Source organism: Gracilinanus agilis, chromosome 5 (assembly GCF_016433145.1).
Source record: "Gracilinanus agilis isolate LMUSP501 chromosome 5, AgileGrace, whole genome shotgun sequence".
Taxonomy (NCBI): domain Eukaryota; kingdom Metazoa; phylum Chordata; class Mammalia; order Didelphimorphia; family Didelphidae; genus Gracilinanus; species Gracilinanus agilis.
This window is the reverse complement of record NC_058134.1, coordinates 200,295,202-200,304,039: the sequence shown is the minus strand read 5'-3', so window position 1 is coordinate 200,304,039 and position 8,838 is coordinate 200,295,202.

The following is an 8,838-nucleotide window of genomic DNA, read 5'->3' as shown; positions in this document are numbered from 1 at the left end:
GTCACGTGATATTCTGTCCCCTTTTCCCCTGGAGCCCGGACTCAGCAGGAGGAGCTCTAGAAACCTCAGGGAGCTGGGGTGGAGCAACCAAATCGAGTGATTCGGTAGGAGGGACTACTTTAATTAACTCAGTTCTAGATGGACTCCGCTACTGCTTTGGGTTCTGGAGAAAGAGGAAGAATAATTTGCGAGGGGGTGGGACTGGGCTCCTGTAGGAAGAATGTCAGAAATTTTCCTCGTCGGGGTCAGTCTTCTGCTTTTGGTCTTAGAAAGGAGTTAGAAATTTTCCCTTCCTAGTAATTTCCTGGGTTTTGGTAGGCATAGAAACAGATCCGTCTCTCTATCTTGCAAAGAAAGGGGAGATCATTTTGAGCCTAAAATAGTGTCTCCCATTCAGATTCTTTCTGTCCCCATCTCTTCACCCTCACACCTCCTCAGGTTTACTCTTGCATATTGGTCTGGATCGGAGCAAAATATTTCACTGCTTCAAAAGATTCCCTCAAGTTATCGCCCAGTACCTTTCCTCCTTTTCTTAACCAAAAAGTCCTAGAAAACCCTTTCGCTGCTACCTGCTCTGCTTCTACTCAGACTTCAACCCTTTGCAGTCTGGTTTCCAACATTTTATGACTAAAACTTTTCCTCCAAAAGTTACCAGTGATACTGTGTTGACAAATCAAAGATCCAATCCCCTCCTCCCCTCCAGCCAATCCGCTCCCTTACGGACCCATCTATCTTTGTTGTTCACTTCTGCGTTGCCTTACCACTCACTACTCTCTGGGCACTCCTTTTACCTATTTAATTGCTTCTCAATCTGTTTTGCTGGTTCATTTTATAAACCATGCCCTGTAACTGTAGGTGTTCCCTAAGGCTCTGTCCTAGCCTCCACCCCAACCTTTCTCTCTATTTCTCTGTCTCTGTTTATCTGTCTGTCTGTCTCTTTTTCTCTGTCTTTGTCCCAATTTCTATAGGTTTGATTCTCCTTATGCAGTCTCTTGCTGAGCTTCAATCCCATCACCAGTTTTTTTTTTTTTTTTTTTTTTTTTTTTTACAGTACATTTCAATATGGGCAAAATGGAAGCCATTATTTTTGTCCTCTTCCAAACTTCCTTACTTCAATGGGAAGGCACCATCATTCTTAATCTCCCAGATTGCTACCTTGGCATTACCTTGTTTTCTTGATATCTCATTCTTCTTCATTTTACACATCCATCACTTGCCAAATCTTGCAATTTCTACCTAAGCCCCATCTCTCACATTCTACCCCTTCTCTATACTCACACAACTTCCACCCAAGCCCCTCATCCCCTCTCACCTAGATAATGGCAATAGACTCCTATTTGGGCTTCTTCCCTCAAATGTCTCCCTCCTGAAGTTCATCCTCCACCCTCCTGTTTGAGTGACTTTCCTTAAGTGCACATTTGGCCATGTCATCTCCTTGCCCAATAAACTTGAAATAAAACTTCAAATAGTAACTTCTCCTTTGAGCTTTCAAATCCCTTTACAAACTTCTCCTAACCCTACTTGCCACTTTTATTGGACTTAGATCTCCCTCCCACACTCTGCTCCTGCCCCCACTTTCCCCTCAGCTATTTTCATGTAACTCTCCAACTCCTATGAGTCCCTGTGCCTTTGCACTGATTGTCCCCCATGGGATGCTGGAATGTACAACCTCCTTACATCTGCCTCATAGCATCCCTCTCTGTGTGACAGCTCAAAACACTGCCTTTGATATGAAGCTTTTCTTGATCTTCCCAATTATTAGTGACCTCTCTCAAACTATTTTGTATTTAACAACATTGTGTTTTATTGATATTTATTCTCCTTAGATTTATTCTGCATACACTTAAGTATGTCTTTGTTTCCTCCATTATAATGCAAGCTCTTTGAGAATAAAGATTATTTAATTTATTGCATTTTTATCCCCATGGCTTATCACATAGTAGGTACATAATAAATGCTTGTTGGTTGATTGACTGATGGATTTGCAATCTCATCTAAAAAGTTACTCACTCTGGGGGGCAGCTGGGTAGCTCAGTGGATTGAGAACCAGGCCTAAAGACGGGAGGTCCTAGGTTCAAATCTGACCTCAGACACTTCTCAGTTGTGTGACCCTGGGCAAGTCACTTGACCCCCATTGCCTACCCTTACCATTCTTCTGCCTTACAGCCAATACACAGTATTGACTCCAAGACAGAAGGTAAGGGTTTAAAAAAATAAATAAAAAGTTACTTACCCCATTGAGTCAGAGCCACAACACAACTATGAGGACCCATTCTGTGGAAGAGATAAACCTGTATTATGGAACAGTTTCATCCTCCTTGATTTTACCATGCTAAAATCAAGCTTGTGAATGAAGATATCACATTCATTTCATTCTGTTCATTATAATTACAAGCTAGACCCTTGTGAATTTTCTGAAGCTGACCAGAAATATGTGAAAAGAGCACTAGATATAGAGGAGGAAAGCATGGGTTTGATACCTTAACGTTCCCGTTCCTTTCCCTATAGTAGCTAGGTGTTGGGGTGCTATACCTCATAAAAAGGCAATTTCCAGTTGCCACTCTTAAATACAACCCTCCAAGAGATAAGATGCGATTTCAGTGAAGGGTGAAGAAAGAAGGCCTTTCATTACCTTCAACATAAAGCTAGTAGGAACCTCAGCTACCCTCATGGAGTATGGATTAGCTGGGTTTATATGGGGGAGCCCTTTTACATTTGTTTTCCTACAGTATTTACTTTGTGAACATTAAAAAGACCTGGAAGGCTATGAACATGGTGGCAAGAACAGCCACTGCTGGAATTCCTAGGGTTTTAGCAGCAATAGCAGAAGGACTGGGCTTGTAACAGAGAGAAAGCAATGGCATCCATGAGAAAATGAAAGGACCTGAGAGGATTAGGAAAGAAAGTGGTTAATTGTGGGAATTGAACAAACCACTCTAACTCCTTCTTCTGACTCTGTTTTGGAGCTAGCTTAGTTCCCTTTCTATCCATTTATAGGTTTAGTCTAAACTCTGTCTTATGAGAAAAGTTTGTTTAATTGTGGGAATTGGGAGAAAACCTTATTGAATTATTTGAACATAGCCCAGTGTGACTGGGAAATTGGACCACTTGTATTTGTTGCTTAGAGATCCTTAACCAAGGACCCAGGATGCACTGACCTGAAACACAATCAGATTCTAAGATTGATGTAAAGAGTTTTCTTATAATTGTACATCTCAAGAAACCTATATGTCATATCAGAAAACTATTCTGACGAATCATTCCTTTGATTGCATACAGATACTTGGGAGTAGTGAGACAGCTCTTTCCCTGAATTCAGGTGATTGCCTTTGTTTGCTCTTCCACCTCCCAACTTGGAAAGTCCCTAATCTTTCATCCAATTAGACTTAATGTTGTATTGTTTCCTTTCAGTTAATTGGTCTTACTTGATAATGTTTTTACTATAAAAAGGTTATTCTTCCCCTGTATTTCAGTCCTAAACTGAGGGAGGGGCTTGGTCCCAATTTGGGCAATTGGCATGCATTGCTTAATAAACTGAGATGCTCAGATCACACTTTCCTTTCCTCAGTCATTTCATCTTTTGCTAGTTGCTGTAATGGTGGGTACCAGGGATGCTAACAATTATTATTTGTGGGTCCTCACTGGGTTAAAGGAGAGACAGGAATGACAGGTAGATAGGACCAACCAGGATAAGGAGACCAGGGTTTACTGCCAAGCTGTTAACTGTCACAGGAATGGCAGTTGGCCCAACAGTCACTCAGCCCACCTAGGCCAGGGCCTATGGAACCAGCAGGCAGAAGGTAAAAGTTTATAAGAGTTTAATTGAGGGAAATAATAATAAAGTATGGGAATAAGGGATTCTATACTTACAACCTAAGGGCAAACCACAGGGGCAAGGAAAGGACTTGACTACACTATTCTATTGACCTAAGCCAGGCAGGGACCAAAGGAAGCAGTACTGAAGTCACAGGGAAAGCTCCTCCAAACCTGGTTCCAGCCAGGTTTGGTCAGCTCAGCTACAGGGCCTGAGGATGGCTTTCAATTGGGGTCTCACGGTAAATTCAAGGATGGTCACAGGATGCCAAGAGCCAACTCCACTAGGACAGGTGATCCAAGGCACCCAGTTAGGGAGAGTAAGTCTGCAGAGCTGTCCACCAGATCACAAACCACTTCCCACTTGGTGCTGCTCTGCAGGTCTGTTGTCCACTGCTGAAAGCCTCCACCTCTATCAGGATCCCAGGGAATCTGGATGCAGTTTTCCCCTAACTCTGAGATCTCCCAAGGTTAGCAACAGTTATGTTCCCAACCACTATGGAGTCTCTCTCAGAGTTCAAGCCCCACTTCCTGCTCCTTCATTCCATCTTGGAATCCTCCAGCCCCTCCTGCTAGGTCCAACACTAATACTAAATTAATCTTCCTCACAACATTACACATCAGAGAGCGTTCACCAGAATTAATATCAAGCTTGGCTCTTTGATAGGCCAGTGTCCAGAGCAAAGAGAAAATTCAGAAGAACATCATCTAGTAGAGCAAACTTTTGTAAAGAAAGAGCCAACCAGTCCTCACCAACTACCAACCTTTACATCCAGGGTAAGCAAGCTATCTGAGGTGGAAGAGCAAGACACAGAGAAAAAAAGGAGGTATTATGTGTCAGGTGAGTCAAACTACCACAACTACTTCAAATACCACCTTCCCTTAGAATAATATGGAGCAGCTAGGTCACTCAGTAGAAAAAAAACAAGACTTGGAGAAAGAAGGTCCTGGGTTCAAATTTGACCTCAGATACTTCCTAACTGTGTGACCCTAGGCAAGTCATTGCCTAGCCCATACCATTCGTATGCCTTAGAACAAATATTGGTTCTAAGACAGAAGGTAAGGGTTAAAAAAGAAAAGAACTGAATAGAAAAATCTTAGGGCTCTGAAACAAAGAGTTTGGAGAATAGCAATATTCCCCTCCCCCAGATTATCAATTCTTCTTCCAGCCTACTCTCTCTAGCTTTGGAACAAAGCAACAGCTTTTGTGGATGTGGGATCTGGCAAATGCTTCTGCAAATCTCTGCTTCCTCAGCAACCACTGTGACTGGAAACCCAGAAATGATTCCATCCCCCAAAGTCTCTGACACTATTAAATGCCTAAATATCAAAATAGATATGGTTTAGATATCAGTGATAATGACATTAAAGAATAAATATAACCTAAGGACCATGTAGTATTTCCATTTGAGTCACAGCTTGAACCTCTCATATGTGTTGTCTCCCCCATTTGAAAAAGAGACTATCTTGGTGTTCTATTTCTATTCCCAACACAAAGTACTTTGCGCATAGTAAGCATTTAATAAATAATTTTTCATCCTTTCAATCAAAACTGTTTCATCAATCAATCAATAAACATTTATTAAATTTCTACTATGTACCAAGCACTATGCTAAGTGCTGGAGATTCAAAAAGAGGCAAAAGAAAGTCACTGGTCTCTAAGGGCTTATCATTTATTAGGAGAGAACAACATTCAAATATATACACTCTGTATACAGGATAAATAGTGAATAATTAACAGAGGGAAGGCACTAGAATTAAGATGGGTTAGGGGAGGTTTCCTAGAGAAGGTGGAATTTTAGTTGGGCCTTAAAAGAAGCCAGGAAGATCAGTCATCAGTAAGGGAGAAGGAGAATATTGCAGGGATGGGAGTCAGAGGAAATTCCCAGAGTCAAGAAATAGAGTATCTTGTTGGTGGAAGAGCCAGTAAGTAGTCTGGTGTCACTGGATCACAAAGCACACAGCAGGGATTAAGATGTAAGAAGCTTGGAAAGATGAAGGGGAAGGTTATGAAGGGCTTTGAAAGCCAAACAGCATTTTGCATTTGATCCTGCAAGCAATAGGGAATCACTCATGTTTATTGAATGGGGATGGGGGTTGCATGATTGGACTTGTGCCTTAGGAAAATCACTTTCCTGACTGGAGGAAGGATTAGAGTAGAGAGGCAGGCAAATAGCAGCATACTGTTGAAATAGTCCATGTTTGAGTTGGATCAAATGCCTTCATTGTCACAGAGAAGGAGCCATACTCAAGAGATTTCCCAAGGAGACTTGAATATTAGACACACAGCTGACTTTGCCAGTAGTAATAAATCATTTAATTATATTCTAATCATTATGCAATGCATACTATGATTTGTTTATATTAAGTATTTCCATTCCTTTATGGGAATGAACAAATTGTCCCATATCTGTGGCTCTAAGAAACTGTAGCATGGGCAGCAATCCCACTTGGTAAAACTGTCTAAGAAGATGGGCTAAACAAGGTTGAGGGTAACTAATGCCTCAAACCTGTATGTGAGTTGGAAGGATGTCTACCCTAAGTGTATAAAGATCTTCCCCAATGGAATAAGCAGAGAACAATTTGTTTCAGAGGTTACAAAGCAGGTATTATGGAGTACTCAGAGCTTGGTTGGACATCAAAGATGCCTAGGTCATCCACTGCATCCTGGGCCCTCACCAATCATCCTAAGTTTTGTCTTGCCACTGGTCTTCCATGACCCTGAAAGAGACAGTAAGGCCCAGGATTTTTTGTAACTCTTCTCACTTAAATCCAACTCACATGCAACTGAAGACATCACCCTGTGGTGTCATTGGTCCTCTTTGAAACAAAGGGCGAACAATAATATAATGTATTCATATCTGTATCTTACACACTGCTATATATTTGCTTTTGGGAGGAACCACATAGCTTTTAGATCTGTAATTGTTACAATAATTAGCCACTTTTATGGGGAGCGTGGGTGAGGGTGATTATCCTATGCATGTGAGAAAGAGAACCTAACTCCTTGAGGAGAGGTAAGACTTCCCCCAGAGTTCAATCCAATATAGGACTTCATGGCTGGGGACTGGAGAGGGAGAGAGCTGGTTCTGCCAAACAACTACCAATCTGATATTCCTCAAATCTGACCATGTCATTCTTTTTCTCAAAAAGTTCCAGTGGTTCCCTCTTGCTTCTAGCATAGAATAAAACTTCTTTAGCGTTGAAAGCCACTGACAATCTGGCTCCAAACTATCTTTCTTTTTTGTTCACCTCTATTTTCTTTTCTATTATGAGACTTAATCATCAAAATACATTAATATGTCAATATGCCAAAAAAAGAGAGGAGGAAGAGAATTTTATAAGAGATTATGGCCTTTTGTAATATACTGTTTATTTTAGGCAAATATAAAATTTTTTTATGACAGTAATAAAATTGCTTTGTTTATGTACCCATCTCAAATTCTTTTTTTTTCTTCCCTTGTTAAACTCGCTTTCTGTATGGCTTTGTCTCCTCATGAGCCTTTCCTACCTCAGGATGAGCTTCTTTCCTGGGCCTACTTTCCTGATTCATGCATCCCTGGCAGGGCTATTCAAATCTTGAGGAGCCCTAACAACACCCATTCCATCCCGTGCTCAATTTAGTTTCAGCTTTCCTTCCTCACTAGGCTAAATGAAAACATATTTATTAAAATCAGAGGAGAAGGTAAAAATTAAAAGACTCTACTAATCATCTCCTGAAAGAAATCTAAAAGAGAAAATACTCAGGAATTTTATGGTCTAAATCTAAAACTTTCAAGTTAAAGGAAAAACACCACAATCAGCCAAAAAAAAAAAAAAAAAGGCTTTAGGTAGTAAGGTAATAAGTAACTCAGAATCATAGAAGATTTAGTGCAACTACTTTAAAGGAGAGAAAATATTGGAAAACAGTATACCAAAAGGCAGAGGATTCAGGCCTCTACCCAAGAATAATTTAGCCTGAAAAAGTGAATATAATCCAAGAAAGAAAGAAAAAAAGTATTTTATGACAGAATAGAGGTTTATTCAGCATTCCTAGTAAAAAGATGGGAGCTGAATGGAAATTGAAATTCAAGGACAAGAGTCAAAGAGAAATTTAGAAAAGTAAATACATTTGAGCAACTGGAAAGGATTATGTGGTAATACTAAAAAGTTTACAGTCCAAGTTGGTGAAGAAGATACAAATATCCCTTCAAAATCCTATCATATTTAAGGAGTCCCAGAGGGAATTAAATAAGGCGAACACAAGTATTATGTGTCATTTTATTTTGTTTTGTTGGGTTTAAGAGAAGAAAGAGAAAGGTGACATGATAAGGTGAATATTTACCAGAGTTCTTCCCTCTCTTCCCTTTCCCTCATAATATGAGATAGGCTATATTTTTATTGTTTTATTTTCAACCCTGCTTGACTCTTCATGTCCCCTTTTAGGGTTTTCTTGGCAAATATACTGGAATGGTTTGCCATGTCTTTCTCCAGCTCATTTTCCAAATGAAGAAACTGAGGCAAACAGGGTGAAGTGACTTGCTCAGGGTCACGCAGATATTAAGTGTCTGAGGCCAGATTTGCATCCAGGAGGATATTTACCAGGATATTTTCATTAAAAGTGATAAAACCAGTATTTGATTGATCTAGAGGTGAGGCACAGTTCAAGTTGTGCCTCCCTTGACATAACTTCCTGGTTATCTGAGAGTGTTGACCTTGTATTGTTTCAGACTGAGATAATTTTCTGCATTCTAATCAGATCCACGAGACAGAAAAATATGAGTGGAAGTGAAGAATATATTGGGAATTCTCACTGGTGACTTAAAAAAGACCAAAAACTTGTCCTATTAGTAGTAGCTGGTGGCATCACTGGGCTTGGAATCAGAAAGACCTCAGTTCAAATCTGATCTCATACATATGCTAGTTCTGCAATCCTGGGCAAGTCACTTAACCTTTGTTTGTCTCAGTTTTTTTCCTTTCCTTTCCTTTCCTTTCCTTTCCTTTCCTTTCCTTTCCTTTCCTTTCCTTTCCTTTCCTTTCCTTTCC